This window comes from Alligator sinensis, unplaced genomic scaffold, assembly GCF_000455745.1.
Source record: "Alligator sinensis unplaced genomic scaffold, ASM45574v1 scaffold85_1, whole genome shotgun sequence".
NCBI classification, from domain to species: Eukaryota; Metazoa; Chordata; order Crocodylia; family Alligatoridae; genus Alligator; species Alligator sinensis.
In genome coordinates this window covers 1,767,906-1,781,787 of record NW_005841891.1, presented here as the reverse complement: position 1 = coordinate 1,781,787, position 13,882 = coordinate 1,767,906, and the positions used below count along the sequence as shown (strand labels likewise).

Sequence of the window (13,882 nt, the reverse complement as noted above, 5' to 3'; positions counted from 1 at the left end):
GGGGGAGACACGTGGCAGGCGTCCCCTGTGCCTCGCGCCCCCTCCCCCCCGTTTGTCTCTTATGGTCTCAGCCCCCTTTGCCCGGGGCACTGGCGCCCTGTGTCCGGGGGCATGTGCACGTGTCGCGTGCCGGGGCTCCGCGTCCGCTCCCCACCAGGCTCTTCTCAGACCACATGCTCCCCACTGTCCCCCCACACCAAGGCTGGCTGACACACGTGCCCCCAGCCAGGTGCCAGGGACCCAGCCCCCACCTATGAATCCTTTCCCCCATGTGCTTGTTTTATTTTTCTCCTGCCTGCTGAGAGGAGTCAGTCCTGGCGTCCCTCAACCTGAGACCACCATGGGCAGATGAGCGGAGCTGGGCTGGGGGGGCGTTGCTACGGGCTGTCCCCCACCTCTTGGGGGTGCAGAGGTGCTGGGTCTCCTGCTCAAGGCTGCCTCCGTCCTGCTTCCCGTTCTGAACCCTGTTCGCCAGGTTCTGCTGGCCGATGCCCACAGCTAACCCTGAAGTTTTGGAGCAGGTTGAGCCGGGCATTTGGAAGTTACCGCATCGCGCGCAGGTGGAGAAGGGCCGTCCGGCTGAGCGTGAGACTCGTTTGGCCAACAGAGCGCGGAGTCTAAATACCAGCCACACAAATGGCCGTGAGCTCGTAAGCCTGGCTTACCCTCCACATTAAAGAGGGCACGAAGGCCCAGTTTTCCCTGCCCCACACAGGGCTGTCAGCTCCTGGTATGGACATGGAACCAAGCATGGTCCAAGGCTACAGGAAGGGCGCGAATCTCCAGTTTTCAGTGCCGTAGCAATGAAGTTTGCCACCCGGGACAGAGTCTGCATTGGCAGCCTGCCCTCGCCCCGCGCACAGATCCAGGGGCCACACAACCCCCCGCGCTTGCCCGGGAGTGCACGCAGAAGCGGGAGCCACACTTTCCCTGTGCCCCCCCAAATGAGCCACTCGTGGCTCCATCTGCGCCCTGTCCTGGCTGGGCAGCACCTGTCAGCGCCCCTTCTCTTCAGTGCCTGGGGCGGTCGCTCTGTTCGCCCCCAGCCCCTTTCTACAACACTGCGAATTCTCTCAGTCACTTACACAGTCTCTAGCAATGCCACATCCTATCCAGGACCCATTTGGGTGGGTCTTAAGTTATGGTGTACAGGCGTGACCAAAGGTTTGATGTTACATAAGTCATGTATGCTAAACACCTATATACCGTACATTAGATATCAGGGGTGCGTTGTTAAACCCCCCCGCGTGTTAACAAGTTTATTTGCAGGGGTTGACATTCATAGAGGCTCAAATTTGGGTGGACCTGGAAGCTAATTCAGTGAGCTGTGACCCATCCCAGAACGACCTGTCACAAAACGGCGCCAACGTGTTTCTGTGCAGACAGTTGCAACTTGCCACACCAATGCTGCCAGTTTCATAGATTCATAGATTCATAGATGCTAGGGTCGGAAGGGACCTCAATAGATCATCGAGTCCGACCCCCTGCATAGGCAGGACAGAGTGCTGGGGCTCAATGACCCCAGCTAGATGCGTATCCAACCTCCTCTTGAAGACCCCCAGGGTAGGGGAGAGCACCACCTCCCTTGGGAGTTTGTTTCCTGCCTGGACAGAGGCTCCAAGTGTGGATACCACCAGGATTTGAAGTCTCATTTAAAAAATATTAGTCTTGTAAAGGACACAAAACTCAAACCCATTTCCTCATCTTTTACTTCCTTAATTACCAGTGATTACCAGAAACATTATGTTCCCTTTCAAGCAGGGTCAGCATGCAGGCATTCAGGGGAACACATTCAAAGACCTCTCCCCCCACCCACAGGAAAGCACTAATTAAATATTTTGGATATTTTTATAGCCATAGACTGGTAATATAAAGAGGAAGTGCCAAGGCACAGTAGGGTCATGATTAAAATTTTAGCAGTTCACATAACAAACCACCTCTTTGTATTCGTATCCTCTGCTCCTTTACACAGACAATGGCAAAAGATTCCTTGTGACTGAGCATGTTTTACTGATAATGTTATACAGCATTTTGCAGGATCTCTGGAAGAGTAAGAAGAATAAAAAGGGGTAGATTGTTGAAGAATTAAAATTTTAATAAGAATAATATCCAACACAAATACAGAGGAGGTTTTAAATCCAGGTACACATTAAGTTTAAGCCAAAAGATTTCAAGATCAGCTGTACAAAGCTGACACAAACAAAGGGAACTGCTGTCTTCTTGCACCTTTTAATGTATCTTGAAGACTTGCTCTGACAGACAAAAGAGCAACACTGGAGTGCAAAGGTGGCTGACAAATGTTATTTTCCTAGAGAACACAAAGGCTATTGCTAAGGAAAATATCAGTGACATCCAGCAATGAAAACAATGTGCAGTTGCCAGAGATGTATGTGCGTTTCCCTGAATACTGTCTCCTAGCAAGACCCTCCTACAACATGGCTGCTGCCCTAATTACACGTCTCTGCTCAGCCTCGTGAATAGCAAGTGTTCAGGACAGGACACTGACTTAGAAAATGGGCATGCAGGGCTGGCTTGAACTCTGACTGCCTGAATGAGGGATTGTTAAAAGTCCTGAGAGAGATTTTCAGTGTCATCTCGAACCAGGCACAGCAACATTCCTCAACAGGAGGAGAGGTTTTAAATACTGTTTTAGAATTCAAATTAGGGAAGTGTCTCTCCAATATAGGCGTGAGTTGGAAATTAGCAAGAGGAAGAAATCATCAAAATGAGGGATGCAAGAAAAGCCCAGCAGGAAATGTCTCTGTTGCAAAAATGTACTGGATGTGTAACTTGCTAAATGCCTTCTTTTTGTGGCTTTAGTTTCAAGGCACAGCGCTTCTGAGGTTTGTGCTGCTGCCCACATTATTTCCATGTGTAGCAGAGGGGAAACAGGGACCCCAAATTTGGTGCATTCGACGTAATGAATAAAGGTTCAAATGGATGACTTCAGTGGTACTGGGACACAGGTTACATCTTTATTTTACATTAAACAAATTGGCATCATTTCACAGGTTCCTTTTGAAGTGTTGTTCATAAAACGTGGCACTCATCCAATGTGAATGAAGTCAGAGGACAGTCTCTCATTAATCTTTACACTGGCTAAGCTAAGCTGTGCGTTCCTTGATGCTTTGGAGGACTAATTTTTCATGTCATCTAATTTGAAAAAAAAAATCAGTTTAACTCTTGATCTCAGGTACTGCTACTGAATAAAAAGAATTTGAATTTTGTTCATTTTAGAAACTTCTGCCTTTGATGAGATAGCAAAAATAACTCTTCCCCCTCTTTACTCTCATGGTTTCACAAGTACCAAAGTTCATAAATTCAGTTTAAATTGCTGATGTGATCTTCAAAATACAGGCCACTTGTGTACCTTGCATTTCACTGGTATAAGCTAAGCAATGTATAACTATACTCAGCTCTTTTAGCTAAGAGATTATTGGTTGGCAGTAGCTGTCTGAGTTATTTTCTAACAGCAATTATATTACTGACAGCAGGAAATTGTCAACAGTGACTCACCTCTCTAGAGGAAATTTACTTTTTAATACAAATGTCTTTGGGTGGTTTAATTCAGCTCTGAATGATTCAACTTTGATCTTTGTTGTCCTGGTTTTACTAAAGAATCCTACAAAAAAGTTAGGTGCTACAGCTAGGATGATGACATGCTACAGCTAAATGAGAAAAAGGAATAATTAAGGATCTACCAGATATTTGTACATAAGATACCAGGCCACAAGAGCATGGGAATCCTTATAAACCAATATGTTTATAAAATTTTAGGCCCTGCTTATCCGCAAGTTTTAAGAAAGTTTGTAATCTATTAGGAATGTTGTTGGCTATTTTAACATTCAGTCAGTAACCACAGCTGGGAGTAACATTTTCCCATGCCAGATTTGTGAGCTGCACGTGTTGTCTTCCCATGACTGGTTCAGTGAAGTTTTTTGCAGCAGAGGAACCCACCCGAGTTGTGCTTATGTAACTGATCTGCTCAATTCATGTCTTTCCAGCTCTGTACTGAAGGACACCCATGCATGTATTTAGTCTTAGTGCTGCTCTCTGAGCACCCAGCGCTCCACTGAGGCATACCCCCTGAAAGCTGTCCAGATTTTCCCAAAATACAGTGATACACACACCCAGGAAGTATGTATAGCAAGAGTAACTGCACCGTCATGGCTGACCTACAGTTGTGTTGTGAAAGAATCTACTGTGTGGGCGCAATTCAACCGAGTAGTTGAATCAGGTATGTAGTAACTGGTCAGAAAGGAGGGTTGGTAATTTAAATATTCAAGCCTGACACCCAAATAATTAAGTGCTCTCTTCTTCCTATCTTGGCAGTGTGAAGAGATAACTTAATTATTTAGGTGTCAGGTTTGAATATGTAAACTCTTGGGAAACACAAGTCTGGATTTCTGCAGGGTTGACAGTCCTTCAGGTTTCTAAAGTGGATATACTGAAATCATGTAGTTTACATGTGCCCAGCAAGAAACAGGAATGAAGTGTACAGTACAAGGTTCTTTCAGATATCTGTTCTCCACAGGTGCTAAAAATAAAAAGTTTTGGTAGCAAAGAGAGTAGAAGTTTACTCTTTTGTCCCTGACCAGCATCTCCACATCACCAACCGTTGTGCAGCTCCGCTCATCTTGTTCAGGGGTTGGCAGCCTATGGCCTACAGGTCAAATCTGACCCACCAAGCAGTTTTATCCAGCCTACAGAGCGGGGGCTTTGGAAGCAATGTGGGTATAGGGGGAATTGGTGGCAGTGTCCTACTCACAAGTGGGAGCCTGCTTTTAGAGCAAGCTGCATTAATTTGGCCCACCGCTGCTAAACTCTTGATTCCTGAACATTTTGGGTTGTGAAATACTCTGGTGCCCCTGTTCTATAGTAGTAATTTGCTGTTAGCAATCACTGTTATTTAAAGAGAGGAAATAAAGAATCGGGAGAACAAGAGGTATAGTGATAGGCAGAAGATGTTTTTTGTTCCTGTTATTACAGCAGTACCTACAGGACTCATCCAACGTTGGGGCCCTAGTGCACTAATATGCATACATGCTCATAGTAAGAGAAGTATTTTCTTAAACATCATGCTATTTTAATCTTAGAATCATATGGCTGGAAGGGACCTCAGGATTTAGGCCAACACCCTGCTCAAGGCAGGATCATCCCTGTCTAAACCACGCCAGCCAAATATTTGCCTAACCTGTATTTTAAAATTTCCACTGTTGGAGATGGTTCAAACTCTCTAGGTGATCTGTTCCAACATTTAATCATACTCATAGTTAAAACACTCTTCATAATATTCATCTTAAGTCTCCCTTGTTGCATTTAAACTCATTACTTCTTGTCCTTTCCCCTGAAGACACAGAGAACAGTTGACTACCATCCTCTTTGTAGCAACCCTTTGTGTAGGGTTGTCATCAAATTCTCTGTTAATCCTCCCTTCTCCAGTCTAAATAATATCAGCTCTTCCACCTTTCCTAAGTCACGATTTCTAGATATCCAGTTATTTCACTGCTCTCCTTGGGCTCTTTGCAATTTGTCCATGTCTTTTTTGAAGCGTGGTGCCCCAAGCTGGACAGTATTCTGGGGAGGCTGAATAAGTAGTAGAATCACCTCTAGTAACTCACTCCAATTAATACATAATAGTCATTACAGTCACCAGCTATGAACAAACAAATATGCCAGTTAAAAGTGAGGGACTATACTAGGTGCTTGTGAGTGTTACACAGTTGCTCCTTTGTAATCCATTTGCCTGTCTACCTCTACCCTATAGTAAGTGGGGCTAAATTGTGGTAATGTTGCCCTACTTCATTCAGGAGTAAAATTTAATAGTTTAACTTGTATTTACCACAAGATAAGAGTGGTAAAACCAATTGCAGGGAATTCAGCTGAGTTGAGGGAAACCCTGCCCCCTCCTCCCTAAAATGGTATAATGATTCATCTGTTCGAAGTCACAAAGTGGAACGAGCGGGTATCAAAAGTCAGACGAGTGGACTAATTTTTTTTTTTTTTGCCAGCTGTAACACTGAGGGGAAAAAAAGTATTGATCTTTCATATCAGTGTGCTGCAAGAGTGATGAACAAAACTGCTGTGGTTCCTGCAATGAGGTTGGATACTTCACTGGCTTGGGCCTCACAAAGAACTACAGAACGAAAGTAGATGGAAATGGACCCATGATCCTTTCACCTCTGAGGGAGCAGAGAAAAAGATGGGGGGTCAGTATCTCAGCTCCCACTGAGTCTTTGTTTCTTGGAGTGCCATTCCCAAACAATGTTAGCATTTGAATAGTGTCAAGTCTTTGAAATCAACTTCTTAAAGATAGAGCTTACCTTATGGCCACAACTGTTATCTGGCTGTCTGTAGTGTTGAGATAAAGGTGGTATGCCAGGAAAAATAAAAACACTGGAAATGTGCCATCTTTTGCTTCTTTTATGCTGCAGAGAGAGTTGAATCCCCACGCCCCCCCCCCTTTTTTTCCTTTTAATATTAGAAATATCAGGAAGCTTAAGTCCGGGCTTCCACAGTTTAACAGGAAGTCTTCTTGAAGGGCTCAGATATACACTGGGAGGGTCTACACGAGACGCTAACTATGCATTAGCCTAATAACACTGTGCAGTACCGTGTCATGGCAAAAAACATGCTAATAGCTTACTGTGCGGTGTTATTAAGCGTCACTAAATAACTGTGCACCAGTGTTACTGCATAGTAGCTCTAGGTACTGCCCATTTAGTTAGTACTGTATTAATCAAGTATTAAACTAAATGCACAGTACCTAAGGTGCATTTATGAATGTGTAGATGCACCCACTGAAAAGTTTCCTGTGTCATAACTGAAGTGGCAAGACTATTGAACTTTACCACTGACTAATTAAACATTGGGGCATATGAGTCAGTAGTAATTGCCTTGAAAAATAAAATTATTTTTGAAAAACAAAATCTGGAAAATGTTTGGCTTTTTGGAGATTTCAGATGGGATTTTTAAATTTTATTTTTAATGACCGTTCTGTGCCTCTTTTCTTCTTGTGTCACTCTTTCAGCTCGTCTGTGTGATTTATGCCAAAGTGAGAAACATCCAAGCAAAAGTTTCTTACACCAGAACAACTGACTGTTGCCTCACCGTGACTCATTTGCTTTACACAGGCTCATGGATTGTTTCCCTTGAAGTGTGTACACACACACACACACACACACACACACACACACACACACTGTGAGTGGGCATCCCACTGTCCTTTTTGGTGCTGTCAGACTCTATGCATCAGGGATCATTGTTGCAGCTCCCTAGAAGCTAGCTGGAAGCTTCTGTATTTCATATCTGTGGGTCAACTGGTAAAAGTCCCATGATTCTCACTCTGAGAATCATCTTTTTTACCACAGCCAGTGCCATTTTCAAACTAGAAAAAGATCATTATGGGCAAGACCTTTCTTGAAGTCATATCAATGGTGGTCGGGAATATCCATGGAAGTTTATTAATCTTGCCTCTAGCTAGGTGTGGCTTTAGAAGCTCATTGCTGAGCTAAAGGGTGGTTGTAGCAAGACTGTAGTGTGTCTACAACAGCAGCTACAGCTTCTGCTTCTGAGCAGCATATGAATCAAGCAAGTAAGAAAGTAAATAAGGATGATGAGGTAGAGGAGGAGATTGACATGCTGCTTCAGAGGCAACCCACCAATGTGAAGGTTCTCTTATTCATTTGAAAGTGAGTGGCCATTACTATCTGGGACCTCATCATCCCTGACTGCTTTACTCAGTTGCAAGTGCGTTGTTGAAGGGTGCACCATCATTAAAAAGGTACCATCACCACATGTTATAATGCTTGCCAGTCTTCTGGAGGGGGCTTAGGTCATGTGGGTGCTAAAGCACACAACTGATAACCCTGAGATTGCAAGTTCAAGGCTGCAGCAGAAATACTTATAGCGCAGGCATCAGATTCCAACAAATCTATGAATTCTGTTAAATGTAGGGTAACCATATGTGCCAGATTGGCAGGGACAGTCTTGGATTTTAGAGGCTGGTCCTGGTTGGCTGGTGAAAAATTAAAATGAACATGTGGGATGCAGAAGCACAGCTGCAGGAGTTGTATAGGAAGCCCAAGCAAACAGCAAAATTGCCCTAAAATAGGTTAGCTTAATTAATGCAATGACCACTAATTATTACTTCACAGGTGATTGCTAACACCTGTGAAGTAAAGAACAATGGGTCATTAGCAGACCATTGACACCCTGCAGGGGGGGGGGGGTCCCAGATCCTGCAAACAAGGTTCTTTGGGTAAATCCAGTGTCTTTTATATGCCCCATATGGTAACTCTAGTTAAATACCTTGTCACAAGGAAAGGAAAAGGAAGTCTTCAGGTAACTACTGATGGCTTTGTATGCCTGGGGTTGACCAACTGAGTTGGCCTGGTAGACAGAACACACATTCTCCTGTGTCCCAACACCAAGCCTCGGATTCCACAAATACCAATACTTTTCTGTCATGCTCTAGGTGTGGTTAACTGATTTCACAACAGGTGCATCTGGAAAAATCTACCACGTAAGTATTTTTAAGACCTTTATCCCATTTTCACTAAGGAAAAAGGGTGCTGCTAGGGTGGCAAATGGTATAGATATTCATGGTACAAGCATACATCTTTCTCTCCCTTGTGACTGTCTGCCTTCTATTGCTATGGCTGATGAAGCTATCACTAGACATTTAAATAGTTCACCTATCAGCTAAGGAGTGGCAGGATAGCAGTGGAGTGTGTCTTTGGGAGACTGAAAAGCAGATGCATATTGTAGAGCTTCAAGTAGCCCAGTAATAACTTCTTCCTCTTATAACTGTGTGCAATGAGCTATACAATACTTGTGAGAGCAAGGGAGAATGTCTTGCCAAGGTCTAAGAGAGAAGTGAGCAATTGGCAAGATGCTCGCTCCTAAATAATGACTGCCAAGGACACACTGGAGCCTTATGCACCTATGTTGATAAAGGGCCTAAAGATTTGGTGTTTGTGGGGTCCTGGCAATAGGATGTTCTTTTCAGATGCGCTGCATGGATTTTTAAAGTAGAATAGTGCATAATATCAATGGTTTGGGAGTTTCTATGTGACATGTCTGTGGGGTTTGCTATGCATACTTCTGGTGCTGATCATTAGCCCTTAGTACATTGGTAAGGGGATGCCCAGGCCTACTTGTCTATCTGGACTCACTGAACATTTGGGCACCTGCTGTATATGCTTTCTAGGACACAAGCATTTTCAGCATTGTGTGCCTTTAGCTTTTAATGAATGCCCATGCTCTGGATCTGCTTTGCATGTGTCCTGTGCTCTCACCTTCTCATTAAATATCTTGATCTAGGAACTGGCTGGTTATGCAGGCCTCTGCTGACTCATTGTGAATAGGTGAGATCTGTTGCCAAAATTGCAAACAACTATTTAAATGAGAGGAGAGAATAAAGCTGCTTTTATAGTAAAAAAGTAACCCAAACAATCTCCCCCCGCAAAACCCAAGCTTTATTTGCCTTTAAAGACACACACACACACACACACACACACACACACACAAGAAATTGAACAGTGGAAACATGGGGGAGGAAGGGTGGAAGTCAGGGAGGGGGGTAAACTTCACCTGAAAGATTTTGGGGCTTACTGCCATGATGGTGAGTGGATTTCTCTCTCTATGTGTAGTCGGAAGCCCTGGGGTCTGGAGTGCTGCAGCAATAGGCTGATGTGGGGGTGGAAGGGGTCAAAGCAGTTGGACTATCACAACATATTCGGGCCAGGAAGCTGCTGGGGTGAGGCCCCTTCTAGTGAAAGCCTGGTCCCAGTAGACCAAGTTTCCTAGGACCACAGCTTGTGGAGCTTCTGGCTGCTGTGCAAATTATGGGGAGCTAGCAGGGAAGGAAGTGGGAGGCAAGCCGCCACTATGGAATGTGCCCCCCTTGCAGAGCTCTCTCTCTCTTCATTATACCCACTACCTGTCCCTGCATTTCCATCTCCATTCTCACTGTTTTTTTTCCAGTGATTTGAGTTGGTCTAATAAAAGATATCAGCTTTGCCCAAAGAACCTTGTCATTCTCACGGTGGTGTTTGTTATAATAACCAGGCTCTGCTCATTGGAATCCTGCTTGTGTTTGCCATGTCCTGGATCAGATTGAACCTTGGACTGAACCCTCTCTTGGCCGACTCCTAAGTGGCTGACGTACTCTTCTTTCTCCTGCTGCAGTAATTTCCTCCATTCCTTCAGTGCTTTGCTGAGACCTCTATAAGGTCCATGAATGTCTCCTCATTTGTTCTCTTTCTTCAGCCCTCCAGTTTGCCATACAATGTACATGTGCATCTTTTAAGATGTGGGTGCTGCAGAGGCCAATCTAATTACTTCATTTGAACTTTTGCAGTTAGTGCCAATGCTGGAGGACATGTCCTTGATCTGTGTGATGAAACAGCAAAGCAATGACCTGTTCATAAAGAAAAAGGGGGAATCCTGCTATATATGCATCATTGTTATTCACCAGGATGATATCTCCAGATGGCCTGAGTGACTGGAAGGGCATAGTCAGCTACTTGGAAACTGGAGATAGGACAGCCTTGCCCTGTAGTGTTAGCTCGTATGCAGGAAATGTTGTAAATGAAATTCCATTTTATATCCCCAGAAGACATACTCAATGTTCATTGTGCCATCAATGGCATTTTGCAGTGAATTATAAGCACTTTTAGGGAGTAATACTATTTATGGGTTCAAATTCAAAATTGGCTGGCTGCTTGTGCTGTGTATATTTTGCCCTAAGCCTGAGGCCTGCATAATGGAAATGCAGGTTTAAGGCTAGTAGGGAAGCTGGTGTTATATGATTGTAACAGTGCCAAGGACTTTGAATGCTCTGTCTGGTGGATTGTAGTTTAAAGACTCTTATGATTATAATACATATTTTGTCAGGCTGCAAAAAAAGAGTGGTATTTGAAATGAGATAGCAAGGCAGACATTTTGCCTTTGCTTTGCATGCATCAAGCACCATGCACATTTGCAATATTGTATGAATTATTAATAATCGGTGATAATACCTATAAACATTCCTACCCTAGAGAGATCACTTCACACTGAGAAATGGTGAGAAAAACCCTCAGTGTCCCCAGCGCTGCACTTGGGTCCTGAGTTTCTGGTAAGATCAAGACTGGTGGCTTGCATGCCCTCATGCTGTCTTCACTGCCTCATTTCAGGGGTATAGTAAGACACTCAGCCAAATTAATCTTTGGTTACTTCAGCAGACTGATATTAGAGATGACTTTGGCAGCTGAGCAACTGAAGTCATTCCCTTCAAGAAGGAAAATGTTCAGTAAACAATATTTTTTTTAATAAGCTACTAAAAATGGTATATTCTTTAGGCACTCCTTGATATCCATCTTTATTTTGCTGTCTCTCTTATAAGTGCAGTGCAATATTTAACTCCAATCCTGTAAACACTTTTGGATGTATTTAGCTTTAAGCACTTGGGTATTCTCCTTGCCATCAGTGGAACTACTCACATACCAGAGATTAAACGTATCTATGTAAGTAGGTACTAGGTCAGGACTTCAAAGGTGAAGTATAAAGAACAAGGGTGTAACTAGCAAGTTTTGCACCATGGCAAATCCCTGCAGGGTGGGAGGATTGGGTGAGAGCACTGAGCAAGACCTGCTAGGGAGTGGGGAGGGGCTGAGGCAGAGCTGGGCAGCTTTGTGCCCTGGGCAATGGCACAGCACAGGGCAGTGCCAGCTACCACAGTGCCAGTTGCAATGATGAGATCATGTGCCCCTGTGGCCACAGGTTTTTTGTTTTTTGTGTTTTGTTTTGTTTTTTTTTTTTGCACCCCCCACAAAGGTAATGCGTGGAGCAGCTGCCACATTCACTCTCCCATGCCAGTTAACACGGACTCCCCTTCCCACTCCCTCCTCCAGTGGCTTATCTGCCCTGGGGATCCAAAATCACCAGCTTTTATTGGTGCAGAATAGCCCACCTGCCCCTAGTTGTTGCTGCTGCATCAGTGACATGGTCCTTACACCTTACATTGCTGCAGCACCGAAGACTCCGGGGAGCCACCATTTCTGGAGCCCCCTCTAGGTGGGTTCCCAGGGCTGGTGCTCTGCTTACCCACCCCAAATTATGCTGCCCATAAAGAATACCTAAAAGAGGCTGGATTAAATTATCCAAAGTGCCTAAAAGGATATCAGTTCTGCTGCTGGGGTGATCCTGTGCCCACTGTTGAGAAACAATCCTTATGCAGTCACTCCTGCTCCCCCTCTGTCCGTTGCTGTATAAGGCCTGATCCTAGAAAGAAAGGCAAAGAGAACAGTCGTTCGCTTGCTCAGCCTCTGGGCTCCATTGCCTGCTGACAGACCTCCCTTGGAAATGTTTTTTGTTTTTTCTTCAAAAATATTTATTTCTCTCTCTCCTAAATAAAAAAAATATAAATAAATTATATATATAACTTCACCTCCAACACTCTGCCAAGTGGCCCTTTTAAGAGCCTGTTGTGTAATGGAAATAAGGCTATAACATAGTTACCTGAGCTCTGCCGATTTATGCCTCATTGTTCTCTAAGTAGGCAAACAGTGTTGAATTCACCATAGTAATCTCTCCCCTTTACTGTTGAAAGGCCTGTGGAAAACATGATCAATAATGAACTTCGGTCTCCGTGCATATTTATCTGGACACTGGACTATGGCTGTACAAGATGTTGTATACGCACTTCCAAACAGTCAGCTAACATGACACATGTTATATGTCTCCTACAACAAACGCCTCTGCAGACCATTGTGTACAATGATACTTCTTAAGAAATAAATAATAACAAGTCGCATACTCAGGCCTTTAACGAGGACTAAAAAAAGACCTTGGCCTGTAAACCTTTTAAATAAATGATGGGGGGGATTTTGCTCCTAAATTTCCTAGGTATGTCTGAGAATCGTAATGCATCATATGGTAGAAATATTTATTTTGTAATTATTGATTATTAATATTGCAATACTGTCCAGGAGCTCCAGGCATGGACCAGAAGCCCACTGGGATAAATGTTCTGCACACACGGAACAGTTTGAAGCTACTCCTAAATGACCTTTATTTCTGGCCTTTTCTTTGCTATGTTCCCCAGACCATGTTATCTATCTGTCATTGGATTGTGGTGCAAACTGATCTCTGACTTGCATAGTTCAAAGCATCGAGAGAGGCATCTTCTAAGGTGGAAGATGTTACAATTCAGAGCCAAAAGGAGAGTGCCCCAAAGTCTCCACATGTTGAGTAGGATATGGAACGTATGCACAGATCCAGCCTGAGCGCTCTTGAATATATTGCTCTATTTTTGGTGCTTCCTGAGGACTTGAGCACTCTATACCATTTTGTACACTTCTTCCTCAGCCAAGCAGAGCTACCTGTACAACTTGGCTTTGCAGCTACCATCTCAATGACACGCACAGGATGATAGAAAATGAAGAGCACTTGACTACAGGGGCATCACTGTGGTATATTTTTTATCATGTTTTCATTAACAGATACCATCTTGGGGTGATAGAGAGCAAAGATCTATTTACAACAATGGTTACCAACCCATTGATCTCGATTGACTGGTCAATCGTGGAACCTCTGACAGTCGATCTTGAGGGCGGGGGGCTGAGTGCGTGTGTGCGCATGTGTGCTCAGCCCCCCCAGACTGAGATACAGAGATGCAGCTGCTTCAAGAGCGGAAGGATGCCATGTGTGTCCTGCCACTGGGCTGAGCTGCACCCCCTGCTGCCTGGGCTGGGCTGAGCTGGGTGAATGGGAGGATCCCCCTCCGCACCCTGCTGCACCCCCTGCTGCTGGATGAGTGGGGCCCTGGCAGGGCCAGATGGTGGGAGGATCAGAGCCTGAATGGCTCGTGCAGGTGCTTGGGAGTGCTCCTGCTGCT

The 13,882-nt window shown here is 44.4% G+C and overlaps 1 protein-coding gene across 1 annotated transcript in view; it reads left to right on the top strand.

The window, feature by feature from the left end:
• The first annotated feature begins 8,328 nt into the window (after positions 1 to 8,328).
• LOC102383519 overlaps positions 8,329 to 13,882 on the top strand; it is a 110,507-nt gene continuing 104,953 nt past the window's right edge. The window contains exons 1-2 of the mRNA XM_006018032.3: positions 8,329 to 8,343; positions 8,477 to 8,524. The gene's annotated coding sequence lies outside the window, so the exon portion shown is untranslated. The remainder of the gene's footprint in view (positions 8,344 to 8,476; positions 8,525 to 13,882) is intronic.